General features: G+C 41.4%; 1 pseudogene across 1 annotated transcript in view; it reads right to left on the bottom strand.

Moving 5' to 3' along the window:
• LOC145408093 (carboxylic ester hydrolase-like) overlaps positions 1-23785 on the bottom strand; it is a 92886-nt pseudogene extending 69101 nt beyond the window's left edge. Inside the window, exons 1-5 of the transcript XR_013898856.1 lie at positions 23573-23785; positions 13502-13666; positions 11933-12080; positions 4506-4561; positions 719-848 (exon numbers count right to left, since the gene is read on the bottom strand). The product of XR_013898856.1 is annotated as a carboxylic ester hydrolase-like (transcript). The remainder of the gene's footprint in view (positions 1-718; positions 849-4505; positions 4562-11932; positions 12081-13501; positions 13667-23572) is intronic.
• Between the last annotated feature and the right edge of the window lie 3835 nt (positions 23786-27620).

The raw sequence follows: 27620 nt of genomic DNA, 5'->3' as shown, positions 1-27620 counted from the left end.
AACCTTTTTTTTTTTTTTTTCCCTCATAACTAATGCTCATGAAGTTCTTGTAACCATGATTAAGTACAAAAGTTGCCGTAGGGGGCCAGTTCCATCGGATAAAAAGAAACCGACTATAATTGGATCTACTTTTCATTGCTGTATCTAGGAGTTTCTATTACCGAACGAATTAAGTACTAACATGAGCAATAGTTCGCCGACTTTCCCTTGCCAGTATTATACACTTGAACGTTTTTCTTATATTCCCACATATCAGAGAATATATTTACTTAAACCAATTTGTTCTGTGCTTCATAGTGTCACGGTAACTATCTCATAAACTAATGCCTCGTGTAACACCTTTTATGGTCAGAGTCGGAGAATTGTCGGCAAACTGTTGGACATGACAGTGCATGACAATAATAACATAAATTCAAGTATTTTCAGTGAAACACATAAACGTATACAGATTTCCAGTAGTATTACAACTGCAATCAAAGAAAAAGCTGAAACCTTAACTGCAAGTATCACAAAACAAATCGTCACCATGTCAGTCTGTCTTCCACCATCAGGTGTAAACTGGAAGAGAGACAGACTAGATGCAGAGTACAGGGTGAAATGGATGTGATTTGTTTGCTGCCACTCCCTCCTGGATTAAGGTGTCTGGAAATAGAGACAAATAAATAGATAAGCAGGCACAGTAACTTGGTAGAAGGATAGATAAATGAACCTCCCGTACCTTTAGCAGCTGGTGTCAACATTTGGTGGGTGACAGATCCTCCTCCTGCGCTCTCACCGAAAATAGTAACTTGATTTTCGTCACCACCGAAGTGGTTGATGTTCTTGTGGATCCAGTGCAGAGCTTGTGTCTGGGGAAGTATTAATAAAGGCTTCTGAGGAAGCTTCTCTAACGACCCTACGATCAACTCCGCTTGGTATCTTTGTTTTTGTAGGAATGACAAGGAATGTTTCAAAGTCGGATCATAACAGCCAGACGCTGATTCCAAAACAACATAAATTACTTAGATCTTCCAAATCAGACAAAAAACCAAAGCTTTAGAATTATCCCGGATCTCTTGTTCCCCCTGATGTAACATTTCTCATTTACAGGAAGAATATATCGTTGGTTTGGCTGTGAATCTCTGTCTTTAACATTTTAAAGAGGCGATCTTTACAGCAGTGCATCATCACCAGCAATCAATATTTTTCTTGGTTGTAGTTTTACTTTAATGACATCATGATAACCACTTATTTTTTTTTTTTATTTGATCTATGTCGAGATGATTTCATGCAGCTTTGAAGGGACTTCTCGAAAGAAGGTGTTACATATATATATATATATATATATATATATATATATATATATATATATATATATATATATATATATATATATATATATATATATATATTTATATATATATATTTAATGCTAGGAAGAAGGAACCAAAGGCCACAAGCCAGCAATAACTGCTCCTTCCAAGAGAAAACAAAATACAAGAGAGCGCCAAATTCAAGATCCGATCGTTTCGAGATGCCTGGACACACTGCGTTTGAAAGACTGGAGATCATAGCTAACAGGAAATACAGTTACCTCTTCACCACTAAAGTTTATTCCACCTTTAAATATCTTTATGGTAGCCAGCTTAAAATAAGAATTACATCATGGGACGAATGTCTGGCTGATAAGTTATTGTTATCTGGTTAAGGGAACATCTGCCTATCTATCAACCTACTACCTACTTACCAATCTGTCTGTCTGTCTGTCTGTGTCGCTCTCTCTATACATATGTGGGCAGTACCGAGGTACAAAAGTACCGAGCTACACTACCGAGTTACAGTTCGAGTACCAGTAGCAGTAGTGACACTACTTTTTTTCGTCATGTACCAACATTGGTACCGACGGTACATTTTTAAACATATTCTGTCGGTACTCGGTACCGGTACATCTTATTTATCTACATTCACTCATCGTGTGATTAAAAAAAAAAAAAAAAAAGTGAGAAGGTCTACATGGAAGTGCTTTTGCCGACCCTGGCCATGTGCCTCAAGAAATTAAAAGAGGTGAAGAAAAGCACCGATCTGACGGTGTGCCTGCCTCTTGTAAACGCAGTGATTGGGGTGTGGAAGGCAGGTTCGGCCATCGTTTCGAGGACACTGACTGCCTGCCTGCTGCTGCCTTTCATCCCCAATTCAAGCTATCGTGGTTGGCGTGGTTACCTGAGCCTGCCTCCTACGACTTAGAAAAAATGAGGAGGAGGGTGGAGAAGATGGTGTCACTACTGGAGAGCAAGCTAGAGGACGCGGAGAGCAGCACCGCTGATGATGATGACGAGCAGGATGTCAAGGAAGAGTTTTTCGAACCCCTTTATGTAAAAGGGAGGAAGAAAGGGGAGACTGGGATAAAGCTAGTAAAGAAATTTTTTGAGGAACCACAGAAACATAAATCAACAAGGACTGGTTTCCTTGCAAGGTTTTCAGAGACATATTTGTAACTTATAACACGCCAATACCATCCAGTGCTGCTGTGGAATGTTTGCTTTCATTGGGGAAGGACGTGCTCAAACCAAAACGGGTGGGACTCAGTGAATATCATTTTAAAGTGTTCATTTTCCTCAAGGGTAACACTGAAAAAGAAAATTGAAGAGCACTGTGTAATTATTAATCAGATTATTGTGCTTATAATGACACGATGTAGTCATAAAATTGTGTTTATTTTGATAGGCATTAAACTAGGTGTATAAGAATGTGAATTACAGTGGCCGGTTAAAGTTAACGATCTATTTATTGAAAGTAAAGGACTGAACGGTCGCAAAACCTTATGCTTTGATCATCCCATAATTAATGTAACTGTGATAATTGTCTGACATCTTTCATCTCTCCTCAGGTCCGGCTCTGCTAACAAGACCGGTCTCTGGGTCCTCAGTGTGGCAAAAAAAAAAAAAAAAAAAAAAAAAAAATCAATACTGAGCAAGTTTACTTGATTCATATTCATGTACCGAGTACCGAGTCGGTGCTCGGTACTTTTTTGTTTTTGTTTTGTACCTGTACCGGTACCGACGGTACTTTTTGTGTAACGGGTGCCCACCTTTGTATATATATATATATATATATATATATATATATATATATATGTGTGTGTGTGTGTGTGTGTGTGTGTGTGTGTGTGTGTGTGTGTGTGTGTGTGTGAGTGATCCGAAAATATTGACTGTGGTTTGGTTACGAACTGTAAAGTAGATGTTGTCAGTGGAGATATAAATAAGCTATCGTACACACAATTGATGCTCAAGAAAGATAAAACCATAAACAAGCAATACCGTACGTACCTGGAGAAGACAGAAGTATGCAAAAGTAATCTCAAACGCAACTTAACCCATTAGTGGCAAGGGTTAATGTTTGGGGGAATTCGCTAGGCAGGCACTTAGTGTACCGCCGTCCACCTATGGGCTCCTAGCCGCGAAACTTATGCGTCTATATTCTGGGGTTCCTCCCTTTATTAACTTATAAAAATGCCTAATCCGTCCTTTTTAATTAGCCCTGGGCACCACTGGGTTAAGAAGATAACATTCTAAACAAGCACTCTTTTGCAAAAATATACACAAGCAACCTAACTCACAATTTGAACTTAGCAAGATAAATCTATGAACAAACAGTCTTATACAGTACTTAAGCTCAAGCACGATTAACATATAAACCTGTCTTCATCTTCACCCCATAGGTGTTAACTCCTGCTCACATATTATCTCCCATGGACTTGCAGCTACACTGACTTGCAGTATTTTCCACTGTCGGCATATTTTTCTCCATGGACGTATTATCCCTTATAGACATATTTTCTCCATGGATCCACTCGTACTTTCACTCATAGACATATATTTCAGATAGACCCATTTTCCCACGGACCTATTGTTTTCCTCCGCCCTATTTTTTTTCCATTTAATTATTTCCGCGTCAAGCTATTTTTCCACAAGGACCTATATTCCGCCATGTACGTATTTTCTCTGTTCACCTAGTTTCCCTTCATTATTTCCCCTATGACATTTTCACTATGGACCTATTTTTCTCCTACAGGAACTATTTGTCCCACGAACTTGTTTCTCATCACGGACCTTTTTTCATCCAAGAGGAAACAGAATCCTCAGATGGAACTTTTTTTTCTCCCTTGAAACCCTTCCTTTCACTGCCCAGTTTTAACCTGATGGACCTATGTTCATACTTGGGCACATTTCCCCAGAGATGTATTTCCCACGGACCTTTATTTCTCACACGGACCTACCCCTACCCGGGATCCATTCACACCATGGACTTAACCATGGATCTATTTTCCCACGTACTCACTCTCCACCTCACCCATTCACATACCCACAACCTCACGAAGTGTACTCTGTCTCATAAGTATGACAATGACTCAGCAGATTTACACACACACACACACACACACACACACACACACACACACACACACACACACACACACACACACACAGGTATAGTGAATATCATAAAGCAGATTTTGAATACGGTACCTGGTCCTTGAGTCCTAAATTGCCAGGCATCACTTGGTCACCAGTTGACAGGAAGCCTGTGTGATAAAAGAGTAGTTGTTTCGTAGTAATTAGCAGTAGTTGTCAGTACTGTTATTACTGTATATGCAAATTCAGTACCAATAGATTATATTGTGTGTGTGTGTGTGTGTGTGTGTGTGTGTGTGTGTGTGTGTGCTGACAAGCTATTCTGATAATTTAGGATATCATCAGGCCTTTCCACCGATACACGTTTTTGACTGTGTATTGTCTCAGAAGCAAAGTTTGCGGACAGTCCTTGAAGGCTTTAGGTGTTGCCTTTCATATATATCATTTCTCTCCATACGTTAGGGAAGTCACCTCATCATTTATTCTGTGCTTCATGTTGCAATCACAAATGTATTTAATGTTACACTTTCTACTGCCACATCTGGCAAAGAAATTTTGGCAAACGACAGATAGTACAACTGTGGTCAGTAATACTGCTAAAAATTTTAGTCGAACAACTTCAAACCTCATACACAATTATCTGGTATGTTTACTGAGTTTTGAAGACAGTATAATTGGGGGTTAAAGTCACTGTTCACTTTAAATACATGGTACTGTAAAGTGTATTCATAGCTGTGTCCAAAACTGTACTCTCCATTGACATATAACATGTGCACATTTTATGTAAATATTTGACACCACAGACGATGGCTATTGGAATATGCCAGATGATTCTATCCCACGTCAGTAACTTCGGTAAACTTGTTATCATGATGATGCCATATCTCATATGCTTATGACATTTGCATGTCTGTATTGTTGCCAGACCCTCCCAGAGGCCTGTCCTAGAATTGCTTTTGTCTCTCAAGTACTAAATTATTTGGTTACTGAAATACTAATGACCCGCTTATCAAACATAAGCCAGACCAACACCCAGCACGCCTACATTGTTATACCATGTGATTTGTTGTCTCTTATAAGGGTAGGTAAGTTTCAAAATTTGAAGAATTCAGTGTTTAACCTTTAAGGATGTGAAGAGAAGATTAAAATCTGATGAGCTAGTTTTGGAATGGGGTTGATGTCCCTTAGCTCTGCTCTTGAATGCGTGGTGTTGAGTTATTAAGGTGTTTCTCTAATGTCAACTTCCCATTGGTAAGTATTCATTACTTTGTTTAACCCGTCACATCCCGAGCTATTTCGCACCTCTGACATCCCCCAATCCCGAGGTACTTTCGAAAAAATTTTTTTTGGCTAAAACCTCCTCTTTTGTTTAGAAACATCGAAAATTCATAGAGAAATCGCTCACCTGAGGTTTAAAATACTCGATCCAGGTACCAGTACCTGACTGGGTTTTGTAACAAGCTGGCACCAAAGAAAACGAGTTCTATGGGAGGGTAACTATTTCACACCACTCATAAACAGTATTTATTTATTTACTTGATACGAATTTACATGTAGTACGAGAGTATATTGGTTTTCAAACAGTAATATAGGCATTATAAGCATTGTTTCACTCACTAACTCATCACCATACCTGACCTTCTTTTGCCACATTACCTGATCATTATTTTTGACTGTTTCTTCCTCTAATGCTATGTAAACTTTGTCCTCCACATTGTCCTCGATTGGGGAATCACTCTGGCCCTGAATGTCTTTACTGGCCAGGTCAATGATAACAGGTGAATTGCCGAGACAGTGGCATGAGGGGGGGGAGGGGGGAGGTTATGCGGTGTAAGGCATTGTTCCTGCTTGGCATCTTGAAGAGGAATAGAGGAAGGTGTCCCGTGTATATGTACGAAAAATCACATGCGAAAATTGAAAATTGTGCAAATTAGGGACCTTGCAATTGCACGACGTAACAGCACGTCGCCGGGACTGGCAAATGCAAAATGTTGCAACCTGTCCATACGTCGATGGGATGGGACGGGTTAAGTTTAGATACTAGTATGTTTTTTTGCTGAGATAAGTCTGTCGGTAGTTTATAGGTAAATTAGTAGAAGTTGATATAAGTATTGGTGTTAAGGTTAGAGAGATAGATAGTTAGGTTGACAGATAAATGGATAAATGAAAGACACAGATAATGTTAATGGATGGAATGGATGAAACTGTGGGTAGTGGCAGAATCAGATTAGTGGATGGACAGATAATTTTTTTTTATCCAGGGAAGAAGAAACCAAAGGCAAGGAGCCCGCAAAACAGATCTTTCCAAGAAAAAAACAAAAACAATACAATAGAGAGCCAAATTCAAGATCTGTTCATTTTGAGATGCCTGGACACACTGCGTTTGAAAGACTGGAGATCATAGGAAGTAGGAAATACAGACAGAGGGAGACAGTTCCAGAGCTGACCTGTTGCATAAATGAAGGACTGGGAGTAACGGTTAACTCTTGCATTAGAGAGTTGGACAGAAAAGAGATGAGAGTTTGCTGATAGACGGTGCTACGCATCTGTCGTAGGGGTGGAGGGATGCAAGTGGACAGTTCAGAGGAGCAATGACCATGGAAGTAGCGATAGAGGAGAGATAAAGACGCAACAGTAGTGCAAACAGACAGAGGTTGATGGGAGCCAGTAAGAGGTGAAGAGTTAAAGAGACGAAAAGCCTTTGACTCCACCCTATTAAAAAGAGATGTATGTGGGGAGCCTCCCCACACATGAGAGTTGTACTCAATACAGGGGCGAATAAATCCCGTGTATAAAGTCAACAACTGTGCAGGGGTAAAGAAGGTACAGAGTCGGCTTAGCACACCTAATCTCTTGGAAACAGTTTTTACCAGAGATGTAATATGATCTTTCCAAGATAAACCCGAGTGAATGAAACCCCAAACATCTTCAAGGATGATGCTCGATTGAGCTGGATATAATTAAACATTTGGCTCCTGTGTCGGGTTGTTAGTTATAAAAACTGAGTCTTTGATGCATTGAAAACAACCAGATTATTTTTACCCTGGTCAGAGATAGGAGCCAAGTCAGACATTAGGTTTGCCATAGCCTCTTCCCTTGTTTGTTGAAGTAACTGCTAGGATGGACGTTGTGAGGACCGAATGGAAAGGTGAAGGGTGGATTGATCAGCATACTAGTGGATAGGGTAAGATGTGTACAGCTTAGATCATTGATGAATAAAAGGAAGAGAGTTGGTGATAGGACAGAGCCCTGAGGAACACCACTGTTGATAGATCTAGGAGAAGAACAATGGCCGTCTACAACAGCGGCTATAGAACGACCAGAAAGGAAGCTGTAGATGAAGGCACAGATAGAAGGATAGAAACAGTAAGAGGGCAGTTCAGAAATTAAAGAGTTATGCCAGACGTGATCAAAAACCTTTGAGATGCCAAGTGCAATGGCAAAGCTTTCGCCAAAGTTCTGGAAGGAGGATGACAAGGAGGATGAAAGGTAGGTGAGACGTTCGCTAGTGGAGCGTCCCTGACGGAACCCATACTGACGAGCAGAAAGAAGGTTGTGATAGTAGAGATGCTTTAAAATTTTGCTATTAATAATTCAATCGAAAACTTTTGAGACACAGGATGTTAAAGCAATTGGACGATAGTTAGTGGGTTGGGAATGGTCATTCTTCTTTGGGACTGGCTGAATGAGAGCAAACTTCTAGCAAGAATGAAAGGTATAAGTTGAAAGACAAAGGCAAAAGAGTTTTCCTAGGCAGGGTGTAAGCACAGAAGCACAGTTCTTGAGGATAAAAGGAGGGACTCCATCAGTCCCATATGCCTTGTTGGTGCTGAGGCCAGTGATGGCAGAAAATAAATCAGCTGAAGAAATTTTAACGTTAGCCATGAGGAAGTCAGAAGGGGGGAAGTGAGGGAGGAACAGCACCGGAATTGTCGAAGGTGGAATTGGATGAGAAAGTCTGCATGAAGAGATCTGCTTTATCAGTAGAAGAAATAGCTACAGTGCCATCAGAGTAGAAAAGGGGAGGGAAGAATGACGAGGTAAAGTTGTTAGAAAGGTTTTGGCAATGTGCCAGAAGGAGCGGGAAGAATTCGAGTTGGAGAGTTGAGAGCATTTAGTACGGATGAAATTATTTTTAGCAGAGCGAAGAACAGACTTAGCATGATTCCGGGCAGAAACATAAAAAAGATGTGATTCAGGGGTGGGTTGGTTCTGGTACCTTTTATAGGCCCTCTCCCTGTTGTGGACAGCATTAGAACAAGTGTGATTAAACCAAGGTTTTCTTGCATTAGTCTAAGGATATGAGAAATGAATGTATGTTTCCATGCCCGAGAGAATAACCTCTGTAATGCACAAGGCACACTCAGATGGATCCGGGCCATGGAAGCAATAGGCCTAATCATTCCAGGGAAAATCATAGAAGTACTGCCTGAGGGCCTCCCATAAATAGATTAGATATAATTGCACAGATGATTAAATGAAAGACCAGATACATTAATACATGAGTAGCGGAAGTGTATGGCAGCTCTGAGGCGGATTGCTGTGGAGCCGACTGTCAATAAAATATAAGCTCTGTTTTCTACTTTTACCAGACCCTATATTTTCCCTGAGGGCCCGTCAGAAGCAGTCAGTAGACATGCTTGTTATGCTCATTCAGACGATAAAGGTTTAGCCTTCCTGGGACATCACGAGTTGTGATGATGATCATGAAGGGCATAGTCACTCATGCATGATACTATTATTTTTTTTTCAGTCTTAAGACAGTTGTGGTATACCTGGAGAGATGAGAAAGGTGGGTGGTGAACTGAGTGACAGGAAGGCAGCGATCTATTATGTGTGTGTGGATGACAGAATGACTAAGTATGTAATGGAAGCAAGAGCTTACAGAGGTTGGGGAATTGGACTTTCTGACCACCACTCGGTGGTGATGAAAATCAGGGTTCAAGTGCAATGGAGGAGTTGAAGGAGAAAGTAGTCCATAAGAGGAGGGTAGAAAGGTTCCAAAAGGATGGAAAGAAAGCTGAATATTATGAGCGGAGGAGCGATTGGGCAAATATGATTTGGAGCAGATGGAGCAGGTGGAAAGTGTGTGTAAGATATTCACAGAAGAAAATATCTGTGCAGCACTTCAGGCGGTGCATCAGGTGAAGAGAAGACGAAAGGGGATGCACAGAACAGCATGGTGGAAGGAAGAGGTGAGGCAAGCTGTAGCACAAACGAAGAAAGCATATAGTGAGTGCTTTGGAAGCTGAGGCATGGAGAAAGCTCAGAAACGGAAGAGAGAATTATATGTAGGGATGAAGAAAGAAGTAAGAAGATTAGTAGGAGAGAGTAAGAAGAGAATGGATGAGGAATTTGTAAGGAATTTGAGTATACAGTGGAGGGAATGTAAGAAAATGTTCTGGAAGGAGGTAAAGAGAGTTAGACAAGGTGATAAAGAAGTTAGTAGGGGAGTAATAGATGAAAATCATAGATTGATAGTTGTGAAAGGAGAAAAAGTGAGCACATGGAGAGAACATTTGCAAAAACTGTAAAACATAAAAAATGGAAGCAATGCGAGTATAAGTGGCTGGGGAATGGCTAGGAGAAGGAGGGTGGTGAGAAAGGAGGAAGAGATCAGTAGGAAGGGAGTAGTGGAAGCAATGAAGGTCAAAATGGGGAAAGCCCCAGGAACTGATGAAGTGTGTGGTAAAATGATAAAGCAATGAGGAGAGATAGTAGTAGAATGGATATGGAAGATGTGCAGATTGCCCTGGGAGGAAGGTAGAGTCCTGGAGGATTGGAAGTCATGTATAATTATTCGCTTGTACAAAGGAAAAGGAAAAAAAAAAGTGTAGTGAAACAGGCAAGGTATATGGATACTAACTGACAGAGTTAGGTAAATAACAGAGGAACTAGTGAGAGAAGAACATGGAAGTTTTAGTCTTTAGTGGAAAAGTTTCTAGAAAAGGGAAAGAAGCTGTATGCTGCCTTCATGAATTTGAAGAAAGCATATGACAGAGTGGATGGACAAGGAATGTGGAAAATACTAAGAATATATGGAGTAAATGGGAAGTTGTTGAATGCGGTGAAGAGTATGTATGAGAGTGCTAAGGCTGCAGTGCGTGTGGATAATGAACTGAGTGAAATTATTCTATCTGAATGTTGGACTGAAACAGGGATGTGTCATGTCTCCATGGTTGCTCAGTCTGTATATGGATGGGGTTATAAAAGAGATACAAGATAGGGCAGTGGATGCTGGAGCGGCCCCAATAAGATAGAGCGTAGCGTTTGGGAAAGTTCTATATTTTAATTTCAAGATGGTACCGTACTGATAGGTGAAGACGAAGGGTACAGTAACTGCAAGGTTTGGTGAATGAGTTTGGGAGAGTGTGTAAGAAACAGAATCAGTGTTAAGGAATAGTGAAGTTATGGTCTTCGTGGGAAATAATGTCACTGAATGCCTAGTGAATTTGCATGATGAGGAAATGGAAAATTTGAGTTCATTTAAGTATTTGGGTAATGTGATGAGTAAGGATGGAAGTTTGGAGGATGAAAAGCTTGAAAGGGTGCAACAACGAAGAAATGTGCCTGGTTTTTTGAGAGCAGTGATAAGAAACAGGGAAGTGAGCATGGAAGTAAAAAAGTTGCTGCATGATAGTATTGTGATACCAACTTTAATGTATGGAAGTGAAGCTTGGACCTTGTTAGAATGGCTTAAGTCAATATTGAGAGCATATGACAGGAGCATGTGAAATTACATGGAGACAGACTGGCAAATAAGTAAGTGAAGAAGAGTTGTGATGTGGATGTGGATGTGATAGAAAGCGTTAGGAGAAATACACTGAGGTGGTTTGGCCATGTGGAGAGGGTGGAGGGCGAGAGACTAACGAGGAGATTGTAATCGAGTGAAGTGGAGGGGAAAAGAGGGAGGGGGAGGCCGAGGATGGGATGAATGAGATGACGGGATGGACTGGAGAGGTATAAGAGGGGGGGGGAGGATCTGCGAGCGGGGCAGTGAAAAGGCTGAGAACATAATGACATGGAGGTGATTTGTCTGTGGCCACCTTTTACGGGATTAAGGCGTCAGGCAATAAATAGATAGACAGACAATTGCGGTCAGCAGCATCAGTCCACTTAATCAAACAAATATAAAAATTTTAACCAGTCTTTTGAAGAGCTTGTTGGATTCCGAATGTCGCTTCGCTGGTTTTGAAAAGTCAGTTCACTTTCACTTTATTATTCACTATTAAATGCAGCAATATTTTCGACCAGAAAGGTACTGTCTGGGTCAAATCTTCGCCCAGTATTGTACTACAAATACTTTATATAACGCATGTTTCCTCCACAATGGAACATTATCAAAAGTCATCTGTAGACAGAGAAACATACCATTTCCTCTCAGCTAAGGAACAGCAGCCAGGAGAGGAAAGAGAGAATTTTTGTATCTATCGGAAGAGAAACATACCAAACCTCGCTCACCTTCAGAACATTAGTCAATGGAGGGATGTGAGAAGTAAAAGAGTTTAGACAGGTAAATAAACGTCGGCATTTGTACGTACCAAAGATGCCAAGGCGGTATTGCACCACCACCAGCACCACATCGTGATCCAGAAGGTAGTGTGGATGGTAATGGTTGGCGCCACCAGAGAAGAATCCGCCTCCGTGGATCCACACCATCACCGGTAGATTTTGAGGGTCGTCCCTTGGCTGTATCACGAACACGTCATTAACATCAGGAATCAGATAACATGGTGTGATTATACATTTATTCTTTATTTTCAGATTATATTGTTCTGATTAGATATTTTCTTTTTTAACTGAAAGAGTTAACACATAACGTCACTTCCATACATACTAGGATTCAATAAGCGTGCTTGAACAGAATACAGTATAGCAAGAGAAAATGCGAAGTACATCACTTTTGCTAAATGATTGAAAACCTTCATCCTGAAGGGTATTTCCTATGCTAAATAAAGTCTTCTGGATTTAGCCAAAATAAAAACTAAATGTCCTTTAGTGCGAATGTTCACACTGAGACAGCCATAGCCTCGTCCCTCGGTTAACCGCTATATTCTACAGTGTACAAGTAGAACGAAATATCAGTATCTAATGAACTACTCCCAACTGATCCAGTGTAGTTGTTAAGGAAGTTCTGTAATATTCTACAAAATTTTGAATCTGAAACTTGAACATCCAATTTAGCCATTTCTCTACCACGAATCCACTACATAAAGTCTTTTAACCCTTCGTTAGTCCTGCGGGGTTTTCAAACGTGATTAGTCTGGTGGGGTGTTACAACACCCCAGTACAAAAATACATGTAGTGTTATTAATATGTAAAATATATTAATACTACCGCTTCAACAAATCTCTGCAACCACTAATGAAAAGATTGAATGCCTTATAGCTGACGTTTATTAATTTATAATAAAATACAATAAATTATAATATCAGTAAAAAAGCAACAAATGGACTCAAATCTCATTTATCAGGTAAACACTCACAGGATAATATTTTTTTGTGATTTTTGACATCAGTATAATGATAAACTGTATGTGAAAACAAGATTTAAAAATCAGTCTCTATCACAATATGATCTAACCGGTTAGTTTGATGGGGTGACTGGACACCCCAGATGAGGAAAAAATGCCCCTCTCTCTCACTAGAGCAATGGCAGAACTAAACCAATCCACATGCTCCTTCCCCTCACTGAATCAGGAGAGTACTGGAACGGAGAGGAATATTCGAATTACTGGCAGGAAATATCAACTTAAAAATAAAAAGAATGGGGGTTCTAAAACACCCCACCTGACTAACAAAGGGTTAAGGTTGTGGTAACCTCAGCGTGAAAAGTTCTTCGTACAGTCAAATGTATATGAAATCCGTGAGAGGGTCAACCAGCTGGACATGAAATGCTAAATTGTGTGTCTTTCATAGAGAATTCTTATGCACAGTACGTCTAAGTGTGCTCTTGTATGTTATTTTTATCGCAGTAATACTGAAACAGTTTGCATTAATAGCACACAAAAGATACTAGGGTATAATGTACTGAATGAATTACTGACGAAAATGTACTGCACTGTATAACGAAATCTTCATGACTACATAGAATGAGACCAATCGTTTTACCTTAGGTGTGAAGACATTGAGGTAGAGACAGTCTTCACTGCCATAGTAGTCCTTTTCCTCTGCTTTGCGGTTGGTGACGAATGGTTCGAGGCTGAGTTGTAAACAAGGCTCAGGTATCACCGACCCGTTTCGCACACCCGACCACTTCTCACCTGGTTCTGGGTCCTGGAACGGGTGGTTCATCATCATCATCATCATCATCATCACCATCAAACAAGAGATAAATTGCATGGAAATCGATGAAACTTTGCTATAAGGCCGGAATGAGACTCCTCCTTACAAGTGAAATGAACCTTTAAATTTGACTACACTTGACCATCAGTGGATCATCTTCAGGTTACACCGAATATGCTGTACCATAACTACCCTAATACTATGTAATGCTATTGGTATTTAACAACATTCAAACACCAAGAAAGCTAAAGTGATATTCTAACATTTTGTCTGAGCATGAATGTTGATAGCCTAACATTAGACTAATAGTTGATCAGCTATGGTCATATTTCAACTTTTGAAGGTTAGTATAACAACGTACCAACACTGATAGTCATATTAGGCAACATTATAATACTTTTTAAAAGCAATTATGGTGATATCATAAAAATTTTTGAAAGGCAATCCTAACAACATTCTCGAAGTTTAACCCCTCCGCACGCGCGGATAAGTTTTTAAGTTTTCTGGGCTATGATGTGCGGGCGTTTCTCCCCTCCACCCCGGCTGCCACGCACTCCAAAAATGTGTATTCTCGGCTTATTTTCATCACCCAAGCATATTTATTTTGCCACAAAACCCACGTATTCCTATTCGTCGATGTTTGTTCTACACGATAAGCAAAAAAAAAACAAAAACAAACAAGAAAAACACACTATATGTATGTTAGGGCCCTTGGAATAAACATTCAGGATCACAGATTTCACTTCCCAACATCATAAGTGGAATGTTTATTAACCAATCTCTACATGTTATACCATCAATCGAAAGAAAATTTTATTAGCTTTCGAATGAGGGGGGTCCCAGTTTGATATGAGGAATGGTCTTCGAGTAATAAGCAAAAAATTGAAACCCATTTTCGAGAGAAAACAACTTTTTTATTCGAGGAGGGTTTGCGAAGAAATTTTCTCGGCACTGTTATGTTTTTATTTCATCATCCTATGCACAACTTCATTTTCTTTCATCTCAGTAAAGAACGGTGATCCTAGGCCTCATAGTTTTTGAGAAAAATGCAGAAAACTACAGTGTATTTTGCTGCTCGCTGACCCACTGTCAGCAGCGCTTACTTATGTTATTTTCCCGTAGCGCACTAACACTTTTATGCTTGCTAGCTATGTTTTCTTTGCTTTTATACCAACAACTATTTTATATAACTACTTTTGTTTTGTTTTTAGTCCTCTCAGAAACTACACATGACACTTAACCTGTTGCAAGCAACTGAAACTGAAGCTGGACTTATTTCCCTGTCACTAGTGTTGAGGAAAACCACAATATACTGTATCTGTATCTGTAAATATACTGACATAAATAGAGGTAAATAGATTAATAAAAAAAGAATATCACATACTTCTCCAGTGGTGATGATTCTCCTGCAGGACCAGATCGGTTGGGAGGTGAGGAGTTTTGTACCGTTGTGTGTGTGTGTGTGTGTGTGTGTGTGTGTGTGTGTGTGTGTGTGTGCTCCACTAGTGAATGCATTGCTCAGTATGGTGCCAGTCGAAACAATCACCCATGCAAAACGGCACATCACATACAGGACACATGTTCCTTGTGTCCTTCCTCACCCCCAACTTGAAGCACAAGGTACATCTAAGCTTCTTCTTGTCAGGGATCCTCGCCCGGTTGTGGTCCAGAGTGCGATCCAACCTCACGTCGTCGTCAATCACTCGGCAATGCTTGCTTGGATACCCTCGTGCTCTGTGGTCCTGTCATGCGGGAGCTGCAGGCCCAGGCACGGGTTCTCCCGACGGACCAGCAACTGGAGGTGGTGGTGGTTCTGGCACCCCTGATGGGCCTCCTGCAGGTGGTTCTGGGTTCTGGTGGTCATGGTGGCACCTGTGATGGCCCTGCTTCTGGTGGTGCTGGTGTGGGGTCTCCTGCAGGCTGTTCTGGTGCTGGTGATGGCTGGGCCCATCCTGGTGCTGGTGGTTGTCCCTGCTGGGTGCCAGGTGATGCTGGTGCTGACCACCATTTAGGTAGGTCTGGGGCATGGGGGAATGTGTGTCCAGATGCGGGCCAGTTCTCTTCATGGAAATGCAGAAGATCATAGATGATCTGCTCCACAAATTCAAGGAGAGTTACTTGCGTGCATCTGTACTTCTTATACAAGGCAAACGTGTTGAACAGTGCCATTTGGATGAAGTAGAATGTGATCTTCTTCGTCCACTTGACAGTTCGGCATTGGATGGGGTTGTACTGGTCCATCTGATCGAAATGATCCACCCCACCCATATACCTGTTGTACTCCTCCACAATGATGGGCTTGTGAACAACCTTCTCCACGTAGCTTGTCCGCCAGTCATGCTCCGCACCTTTCCTCGAACCCTCTTCGGAATGGTGCCCACAATGTGGAAGGTGGACATCATGTTCACGATGCTCTTGTCCCTCCACGGTAGGACTAGCACATTGTCCTTGTGCCTGTACACCATGCCCCCCTCAGGCAGACTCTTAGTCCTGGTGATGGCCTGCTGCTGGCGTGACGCTCCTCTAGGCAACCGTAGGGTTCCACACACGTAAAATCCTGCAGTGAAGTCGTTCGCACAGTGCTACAGAATTGTAATAGTTGTCCATGAACAACTTATAGCCCTGGTCCTTCAACAGTCCCACGAGACCCAACATGGTGATCTGGAGGGTACGCTGCACCCCCGAGTAGACCTCAAGGTTCCAGATGTAGCCCGAGGATGACTCAGCCAGCATGTACATCTTGATGGAATACTTGTTGGGCTTCAGGGGTTTGTAGATGCGGAAGGACAGCCGGCCCTTCCACCCCAGAGAGCTGCTCCTCAGGTAGGTACGCTGACTGGAACCGCTGAAGGAGGTACTCCATGACTGTGTGCATGCGGATCAGCCGATCTTGGTTGTCAAGGGGAATGGCAAGCGAGTTGAAGGCATAGAAGTGCTTCAGGATGGTGTTGAAGCGCCTTCCACTCATCGCCCGCCAGACCCTAGGGTAGTTGTGCAGCTCGGAGCTCCACCAGTAGTGCCTGATGATCGGCATGTGCATGACCCCCATGAAAAGGTATAACCCCAGGAACTTGGTCATCTCCTCTTCATTGCAGGAGAACCAGGCATCCAGCAGAGTCCCCAGGAATGTGGAATACTGGTTGGTTTCCAAGGTGAGGTATGACAACAACTTCCGCGTGAAAAAGAGCTGGAAGAACTGCAGGGGAGTTGTTGAAATATCCACATGGATCCCTGGGGAGCCAGTGAACGGCCTGTGGTTCGGTTTGAATGGGCCACCCAGGATCCTCTTTAGCGGAGGTGGCAGTGGGTCAGCCTGCCCTCCGACCCCTTGGATGTCCCCCATGTCCAGGCAGTGGACCACAGCACCCTCGTCTGGGAGGTGACGCCTCAGACGAGGACGAGGATGAGACAGAGAGCTCTGGGGACACAAGTCTCCTTGGCCTGGCCGGCAAGGATGTCACCGTAGCATTCTGCACACTGGCTGGCCAAGGGGGGCAGAGGAGCCTGGAGATTTGGAGCAGACAAATAAAGTGGTGGGACCGGCAGGTCCTACAGGTGGGAAGGGTTCTCCGGTGAAGCCGGCTGATGATGGTGATGTGGTCTCCCACGATGGAAGGTGGCAGAGCAGCTCCACTTGCTGACTGGATGGCGTCAGCTCAACCTCCTCCACCCCAGAACGGTTGGTCTCAATGTCGCTCTCAGACTCTACCTCAACGAGGATCTGATGCCACTCGTGTGGTGCCAACCCATGTCTCATCTTTGCAAGACTGCTGTCGTTGCAAACCAACTGGAGAATAAATTGCTGTCTGAGGGATTGTGGACCCTGTGGCAGTCCAATGCTCTTGTAGGAGTGTGAGCTGAAATAAAGGAGTCAAGATATTTTATTCACAGCCAGCCAAGAACTTGGCTCAACACTGGCACAAAGCAAGGGTTCATGAAATACGTATATGTCCTTGAAAATCATCGTCTCCAACACCTGACTTAGTGCACAGGTAGGGGCTACTAGCACATGGTTACCTCTTTCTTTTCTTTGCACATTGCACATAATAAAATCTATCATTTTTATAAGATACACAGTACATTTCACCAGTAACAAGTAAATGGACATGTTCCGTCGACCGTTACCTGTGCACAAAGGTGTAGCATATGATGTTTCCCTTACGAGAACACACTGCAGTAGGTCAGTCTTTCACTGTCTTTACAAATTAAACATAACCCAATCTATCACTTTGTATGAGTCAAGATATTTTTCACAGCCAGCCAAGAACTTGGCTCAACACTGGCACAACGCAAGGGTTCATGATATACGTGTATGTCCTTGAAAAACATCGTTTCCTGCACCTGACTTAGCGCACAAGTAGGGGCCACTAGCACGTGGTTACCTCTGTCATTTTCTTTGCACATTACACATAAGCAAATCTATCATTTTTATGAGAAACACAGTACGTTTCACCAGTAATATGTAAATGGACGTGTTCCGTAGGCCGTTACCTGTGCACTAAGGTGTAGCAGATGGTGTTTCCCTTACGAGATTACGAGCACGTGGTTCAGTTTTTCACTGTCTTTTCACATAAAACATAGCCAAATTTATCAATACATGGGATACACAGTATATTTCACCCCCCAGGATGTATACATATATGTAAATGCATGTGTTCCTAACCTCGCGTTGCATTTTGCTACCTTATTGCTAGCTCAGGTGTACAACACACACTCTTCATTATGAGCACGTGGGTCAGTTTTTCAGTCTCTGCACATAAATCATAGCTAAATATATCACTACATGGAATATACAGTATATTTCACAAAAAACATATATATATATATATATATATATATATATATATATATATATATATATATATATATATATATATATATATATATATATATCAATCAATCAATCATTTCCTGTGGCACCCTCGGGGATGCATAGGGCCTCGATGAACTCACACCACCACATCCTATCTTGTGCTAACTCCTCAAGATCTCCCCAACACTCATCTCCAGCTTCCCGTCTCATTGTCCTCACCCACGTCTCTTTTGGCCTTCCTCTACCTCTCCTACCAAGTGCCACCCACCCTGGTGTACCTCGTACTATTTCCTGTCTCCTATACACATGTCCTAGCCACTTCCATCGTGAGAATCTAACATAGTCATCGATCGGCTGCACTCCCGTTATTTCTCTAATTCTACTATTTGGTATCATTTCCCATCACTTACGAGTAACTCCTAATATTCTTCTAAGTGCTTTATTTTCAAACACCAAGAATTTATTTTCCATAGTCACTGTGCTGTACCAAGGCTCGTGTCCATAAATTAAGATACTCCTAACCATTACCTTATAAAGTTTGATTTTTGTATGCACAGAGAAATTGTTATTATTCCAAATATTTTTAAGCATTCCCATTGCCTGATTAGCCTTCTTTAACCTTTCCTCGAATTCAAAGTTCAAAGAACCATCCTTGGCTAAATAAGTACCTAAATATTTAAACCTATCAACTTGCTTTACAACCATACCTCCAATTACACATTCCTGCGCATTTTCCATATTCATATTGATTATTTCAGTTTTTCCACAATTAATAACCAAACCCACCTTGCGACCTTCACTCACCAAACAGTCCAACGCTCTCTGCATCTCTTCTGGCCCATCACAAATCAAAACTATATCATCTGCATAATCTAAATCCAAAAGTTTCCTGTTCTCTCCCCAAAGTATACCTGCACCGGTTTCTGTTCCAACGCGTTTCATAATGTAATCAATGACCAATATAAATAGTAAAGGCGATAGAACACCACCTTGAATTACTCCGGACTTGACTTCAAACGAATCACTCAGACAGCCATCAACCATCACTTTACAAAATGTGTCCTCATGCATGTTCATAATGACCCTCACAAACTCCCCTGGTATTCCATAATGTCTCATGATCTTCCCCATAGTCTCTCTCGAAACACTATCAAAAGCCTTTTCAAAATCAACAAAACAAAGACTTAACGGTACTCTCATTTCATTAACTTGCTGCATCAAATGCCTAACTATAAAGATCTGATCATTGCAACCACGTCCCTTTCTAAAACCAGCCTGTTCATCCCTCAGAATACCCTCAACCACCGGCTCCAACCTATTTAACAACACTACTGAAAACTTTCAAAGCTATCGGTGACAAAGAGATTCCCCTCCAATTACCACATTCACTCAGGTCTCCCTTCTTCGGAACTTTAACAATTACACCATTCTTCCAAACTGATGGTAGTAACCCCGTCACCCATATCTTATTGAATAGTTTGGTCAAGATCATTATTAATCTATCCCCCTCCACTTTAAACATTTCCGGAAATAAACCATCCTCCCCTGGTGCCTTATTATTCTTTAACTGTTTTACTGCTTTCTCCACTTCTGCAAGCCTCAACTCTTCTGTTTCTATATTTAAATCTTCCTGAGCAGACGGTATATCCTCTTCTGGTGGTATTGGTCTATTAAGAACTGTCTCAAAATGCTCTTTCCATCTATTTTTAATATCTCCATCTTTGGTCAATAAATTTCCTTCCCTGTCTCTAACTGGTATTTCCTTGCGTTTACCTGCATTACCACTCAGTTCTCTAATCGATTCATATGCTATTCTTTGACTCTGTCCATCATTTTTGTTTATTAAGATTTCAGTCTCTGCAACCTTTTCATCCACACATCTTCTTTTATCTCTCCTAGCTAACCTTCTTACTTCTGAATTCAAACTCCAGTACGCAGCTCTTGCTAATTCAATCTCTTGTTCATCAACGCATTGCATCTCACTCCTCAATTTAGCCTCACCTCTCTTTTTTATCATATCCCACGTTTCCCCTGATATCCATTTCTTTCTCCTGAAGCTATGTCTCCTTCCAATCGTACATTCAGCAGTCTCATGCAAAACTTTGTTCACATCCTCCCACATCTCATCTACACTTCTCTCCCCCTCTTCCAACGTTTCCAACACCAAAAACCTATTTCTGCATTCTAATCTGAATTCCTTCTTTTCTTCTCCTTCCCTTCTAAGCTTAACAATATCGTATCTACCAACACCAGATTTTTCCTTCTTCTGATTTTTAAGTTTAAACCTTATTTTTGCAATGCTGAGTTGATGGTCACTACCAATATCCGCTCCCCGTTTAACATGAACATCTAGCAGAGAACTTCTATGCCTCCTACTGATAGCGATGTGATCAATCTGATTTTTATATTTTCCACACGGCGACACCCAAGTTGTCTTGTGTATATTGCAATGCTGAAAGAGTGTGCTCCCGATGACTAAGTCATTTGCTAGACAGAAGCTTCCAAACCTCACTCCGTTTTCACTCATCCTACTACCAACTCCCATCTTACCCATACATGCCTCAAATCCCTCATTTGAACAGCCCATTACTGCATTAAAGTTTCCAACGCAGATCAAAACATCATGTCTAGGTACCCTTCCTACTCCTTCTTGCAACTTTTCATAAAATGTGTCTTTCCTTTCATCGAGTGCATCATTAGTAGGTGCATAACACACAAACAGACTGATGTTGCCATGATTTGATTTAAACCGTGCGTATAACAATCGCGCATCGATAGGATCCCACTCACATAAAGCCTTATTTGCCTTACAACCCAGCAACAATCCTACTCCCTGATAATGCATTCCGTCCTGTCGACCAGATATCAATAAACGTATACCATCCTCCAAATCCAACTTATCGACTCCAGTTAATCTAGTTTCTGTCAGAGCACAAATATCAAGTCTGTAATTTTGAAAAACCTTCACTAACTCATCGATTTTACCGTCATGATTTAGCGTTCTCACATTCCAGTTACCAATTTTAATTGTATTTTTTGCATTGACAAAGGAATTAGATTGTAATTGAGGCAACCGTGAGATTCTTAGCACCCCCTGCCCATTTAAGGGCTGCACGGGACTGGGGGCCATTATTGTTCTTTCAGAGTCCATCAAGGTTTCTTTGGCTAACTTCCTGAACACCTAGCCATTGTGTTGCAGTCGCAGTAGGCAGCTAACTTGCCTGATTGCCCACACCCGAAAGACCCAGCTATGCTGTTGCCAGTCACGTGCCGGCATGCTTCCCAGCCATTTCACTCTCAAGGAGTTCCTCTGCCTGAGAAAGCAACCACCCCCCTGCTCCCGAGGGCTTTTGATCTGTGTAGGTAGAGGGCAATCACTCTCTCACTAGCCATATACAGTGTATATACAGTGTATAGGCTATATACAGTGTATATACAGTGTATAGGCTACACCCCCGCTAATATATATATATATATATATATATATATATATATATATATATATATATATATATATATATATATATATATATATATATATATATATATATATATATATATATATATATATATATATATATATATATATATATATATATATATATATATATATATATATATATATATATATCATGGAATATACAGTATATTTCACAAAAAACATATATATATATATCATGGAATATACAGTATATTTCACAAAAAACATATATATATATATATATATATATATATATATATATATATATATATTATATATATATGTAAATGCACGTGTTCGTAACCTCGCCTTGCATTTCGTTACGTTTGTGCCAGTTCAGTTGGGGGAAGCGGTGGCTCAATCGGTAGAGAATTGGTCTGCAGTCCTGACGGACCCGGGTTCAAATCCCGCTGAGGCAGGGAACAGTTTAAGGATTTGAATTTCATAAAATCAGACTTTACTGATCTACCAGAAGGCCCGCCGACATGTCGTAAAAATACCCCCGCTAATACCAATACACCAGTCCTGTATGAGACAGCCCTAGCATGTATTCAATATGGACGGTGGGTGTTAGCGCCGAAGTGGTGACATGTAGAGGTGTGCGGTACGTAGGAGGACTACTGGGCCTTGAAAGCAGGCTGTGAAGCCTATGCCCAGAGTCGGTCACATATAAAAAAAAAAAAAAAGACACTTTTCATTACGAGCACGTGGCTCAGTCTTTCTCATTATTTCCACATAATACGTAGCCGAATCTATCAAAATATGATATACACAGTATATTTTACCAATACAATGTAAATGCATATCCTACGTAGGTCAATTACATGGCCCATACCTGGCCGGTAAGGTGTGGCAGACGATGATTTCTAGAGGAGCATGTGGTTCACTTTCACTTTCTTTTCACATTAAAACATTATAAAATATATCACTGTATGAGATGCACGGTATATCATACCATCTAAATTACTTATCTCGCGTTGCATTTTGCTACTTTTGTGCTAGTTCAGGTGTACGTCACTCTTCATTACGAGCACGTGGCTCAGCCTTTCACGTTATTTCCACATAATACGTAGCCTAATCTATCAATATATGATATGCACAGTCTATTTCACCAATAAAATGTAAATGCACATCCTACGTAGGTCAATTACGTGGCCCAAACCTTGCCGATAAGGTGTAGCAGACGATGATTTCTGGAGGAGCACTTGGTTCACTTTCACCTTCTTTTCACAAAAACAAATAACAAAAAATATCACTGTATGAGATACATAGTATATTTCACCAATGAAATGTAAATGCACTTGTTCCTAACCTCTCATTGCATGTCACTACCTTTGTGCTAACTCAGATGTACGAGACGCACTCTTCCCTGCGAGCAGTTGGGTCAGTTATTTACTGTCTTTCACATGAAAACATAACCAAATCTATCAATATATGAGATAAACAGTATATTACACCACAACAAATGACGTCAAACGCCTCATCGCATGCGAAGGGGTTAAGAGGCAAGATCATTGACATTCTAACACTTTCTGTCAACAAGCTATGTTCTAGAAACTGCTGCCGTGGGCTGTAAGTGGTCAAACACAACAACATGGCATACCTTGAAGCGTAGGGGTCCGAGGGGAGGCTTGGCGAAGGGTATGCCGTAGTAGGAGTAGAAGGTCCTGCCCTTAATTGCCTGCTCCACCACGCCAGAGATGTGTCCTTGTTTGATGTTCAGAATGGGTGCCTGGCTAGTCCCTCCTACAGCCGCCACCAGTACCAGCAGCGCCGCCACAAGGATGCCAACCCTCATTGTTCCTCCTCTTTGATCAACCTGACAAAAATACAAAACAAAGAAAAAGGCGATAGTGCACTGGGCCACTGTAGCTTGACCCAGGACTGCCATGTCTACACCTTGAAAGGTGGGACTAAAATCGCCCTTTCCTCTTCTTGATTGTTGAGTAGTAATTAGAGATTTATATTCTAATATAGTGCTAAAAATGAACAAGTGACTCGCAGAAGTGGTAGAGCCACATTACTCTATTTTTTGAACAACAAGAAAAAAGCAGCCAAGAGACGAAAATCTCATCCAGGTAGAGACCGACGAACTGTAGTTATCGACTAACTGATTATAACTGTTTTTGCGCCATAGCCTAAGCAAGAATAAAATGTATTGTCACAAAATTTCCTTTTTTAATGCAAGGAACAAGGAACAAACGCCAGAAGCCCACAAACCATTCCTTCCAAGAAAAAAAACAAAAACAATATGAAAGACAGCCAAATTCAAGATCTGATTATTTTGAGATGCCTGGACACACTGCTTTTGAAAGACTGGGGATCATGGGAAGTAGGAAATAAAGACAGAGGGAGACAGTTCCAGAGTTGGCCTGTTGCATAAATGAAAGACTGGGAGTTATGGTTAACTCTTGCATTAGAGTTGGACAAAAAAGAGATGAGAGTTTGTTGCTACAGTCGTTTTATTTTATGAAGGCAGTTTGGGTGGGGCGATCTGGGACCTCACACTGTTAGCTCTGTTGCCACATTGCCGCCGACACACGTGTAATTATTTGTGCTCACCTCTCTCTGTCTCACTCTCCTATTTTAAGCTAGTAACTACTTATAAATGAATTTTAAACACTCTGTATAGATGTAATTCAATAAAAAAGCTATAGTATAGTATAAATCTCGTAAGACTTGTCAGATTTGCTTTTGCGACGTTGTCAGGTGGTGACACAAGGGACAGCCCTGCGTGAGCGGGTCATACTCGGTGAGTCTCCCGCCATGGAAGCTATAAAAAAAAAAAAAAAAAAAACGCACCTATAGACTTTTACCTCAAGAGTGGTGTGGAAAAAAGTTGAAAACAAGAAAGACAATAAAGAAAAGAAAATTAGTAGAAGTTAATATAAATATAAGAGAGAGAGAGAGAGAGAGAGAGAGAGAGAGAGCACATGTGTGGCGACGATGTGACAACAGAGCTAACAGAGTGAGGTCCCAGAGCACCCCACCCAAACTGCCTTCATAAAATAGATCGACTATAGACAGGTGCTATGCACCCGTCGTAGAGGTGGAGGGATGCAAGTAGACAGTTCAGAGAAGCAATGACCATTGAAGTAGCGATAGAAAAGATATATAGACGCAACAGCGTGGCAAAGAGACAGAGGTTGAAGGGAGCCAGTAAGAGGAGGAGAGTTAATGAGGCATTAATAGGCCTTTGACTCCACCCTATTGAGAAGAGCTGCATGTGAGGAGCCTTCCCACACATGAGAGTTGTACTCTACACAGGGGCGAATAAAACCCATGTATAAAGTCAACAATTGTACAGGGGTAAAGAAGGTATGAAGTCGACTTAGCACACCTAATCTCTTTGAAGTAGATTTTACAAGAGATGTATTATGATCTTTCCAAGTTAAGTCCCGAGAGAATGAAACCCTAGGTACGTTTAAAGATGATGCAGGATTCAGCTGGATATTATTAAACATTAAGGGGTACTTCTGTGGAATATTATGTCAGGATAAGTATAAGAACTGTGTTTTTGATGCATAAAAAAACAAGATTATTTTTACCCCAGTCAGAGATACGAGCCAAGTCAGAAATTATGCGTGGCATAGCCTCATACCTTGTTTGTTGAAGTAACTGCTGAGATGGACGTTGCAAGAACCGAATGGAAACGTGGAGGGTGGAATCATCAGTGTATGAGTGGATAGGGTTAGATGAACAGCTTAGAAGGTCATTGATGAATAAAAGGAAGAGTTGGTGATAGGACAGAGTCATGAGGAACACCCCTATTGATAGATTTAGGAGAAGAACGATGGCCGTCTACAGAAGCAGCTATAGAACGACCAGAAAGGAAGCTATAGATGATGGCACTGATAGAAGGATAGGAACCGTTAGAGGACGATTGGGAAATTAAAGATTTGTGCCAGACTCGATCGAAAACCTTTGAGATGTCAAATGCAATGGCAAAGCTTTCGCCAAAGTCCCGTGAGGAGGATGACCAGGAGCCTGAAAGGTAGGTGAGAAGATGGCCAGTGGAGCATCTCTGATGGAATCCATACTGACGATCAAAATGAAGATTTTGATAGGAAAGATGCTTTCAAATTTTTCTGTTAAGAATAGATTTGAAAATTTTTGAGACACAGGATGTTAAAGCAATTGAAAGATAGTTACAGGGTTGGGAATGGTCACCCTTCTTTGAGCTGGCTGAATGAGAGTACACTTCCAGCAAGAAGGAAAGGTACAAGTTAATAGACAAAGGCAAAAGAGTTTAATTAGGCAGGGTGTAAGCAAAGAAACACAGTTCTTGAGGACAACGGGGGGGACTCCATCAGGCCCATATGCCTTGTTAGTACTGAGGCCAGTGATGGCAGAAAATACATCAGCTGAAGAAATTTTAATGTCAGCCATGAGAAAGTCAGAGGGGGGAAGAGAACAGCACCAGAATCGTCTAAAGTGGAACTGGAGGAGAAACTCTGAGCCAAGAGTTCTGCTTTATCAGTTGGAGAAATAGCTACAGAGCCATCAGAGTAGAAAAGAGGAGGGAAGGATGATGAGGTAAAGTTGTTAGAAAGGTTTTTGGCAAGGTGCCAGAAGGAGCGAGATGAATTCGAGTCCGAGAGTTGGGGGCATTTAATACGAATGAAGTTATATTTGGCATAGCGAAGAACAGATTTAGCACGATTCAGGGCAGAAACATAAAAAAGATATGATTCAGGGGTGGGTTGGCTCCAGTAACTTTTATAGGTCATTTCCTTGTTGACAGCATTAAAACAAGCGTGATTAAACCAAGTCTTTCTTGCATTAGTCAAAGGATATGAGGATGAATGTATGTTTCCATGCCAGAGAGAACAATCTCTGCAACGGGCAGGGCACATTCAGATGGCTCCCGGCCATGGAAGGAACAATCATTCCAAGGAAAATCAAAAAAGTACTGCATGAGGGCGTCCCAATCAGCAGCTCCAAAGTGACACAATCGACGTTTCTTTGGAGGGTCCACAGGCCGTACTGGAGTGATAGGACAGGTTAAGGTAATAAAGATGTGATCAGAGGAGCCCAACGGAGAGTAAAGATTAACAGTGTAAGCAGAAGGATTAGTTGTAAGGAAGAGGTCAAGTATGTTGGAGCTCTCTCCAAGGCAGTCAGGGATAAGGGTAAGGTGCTGTACAAGCTGCATTAGGTCACTGAGGATAAAAAAGAATTAGGCTTCTTCACCAGGTATCAGTGAAAGGAGAGGAGAGGTAAAGGTGGTGGTGAACATTGAAATCTCCTAGAATGAAGATTTCAGAGAAAGGAGAAATGGATCGGATGTGTTCCATTACAGAAAATATAGTTGAAGAATTTTTCATTGTAGAATTAGGGGATAAGTAAACAGCACAGATATATTTAGTCACAAAATGTCATGAAAGCCGAAGCCAGAGCGTACAGTAGTGCACCAACTTTCGCTACAGCAGGATTCGCGGAATCCACTTTCGCGGCATGCACCAAATATTCCCTAACTTCCACTTTCGCTTGAAAAAAATCGATTTTCGCGCACAAATTTTGGGTTTGGGACAATATTTTGAACTTTGAATTTCCTGCACCGCCCGCCCGCAACCCACCGCCATCTTGAATGACGTCATGTCAACACTCTGTCCACCCATTCCCGCCATTGTGTACGAGCGTGCTAGCTC

Source organism: Coenobita brevimanus, chromosome 8, assembly GCF_032717465.1.
Source record: "Coenobita brevimanus isolate Jiangsu-jjx chromosome 8, ASM3271746v2, whole genome shotgun sequence".
Taxonomy (NCBI): Eukaryota; Metazoa; Arthropoda; class Malacostraca; order Decapoda; family Coenobitidae; genus Coenobita; species Coenobita brevimanus.
Note: the sequence above shows the minus strand (reverse complement) of the source record. Positions and strands in the feature narration are given on the sequence as shown.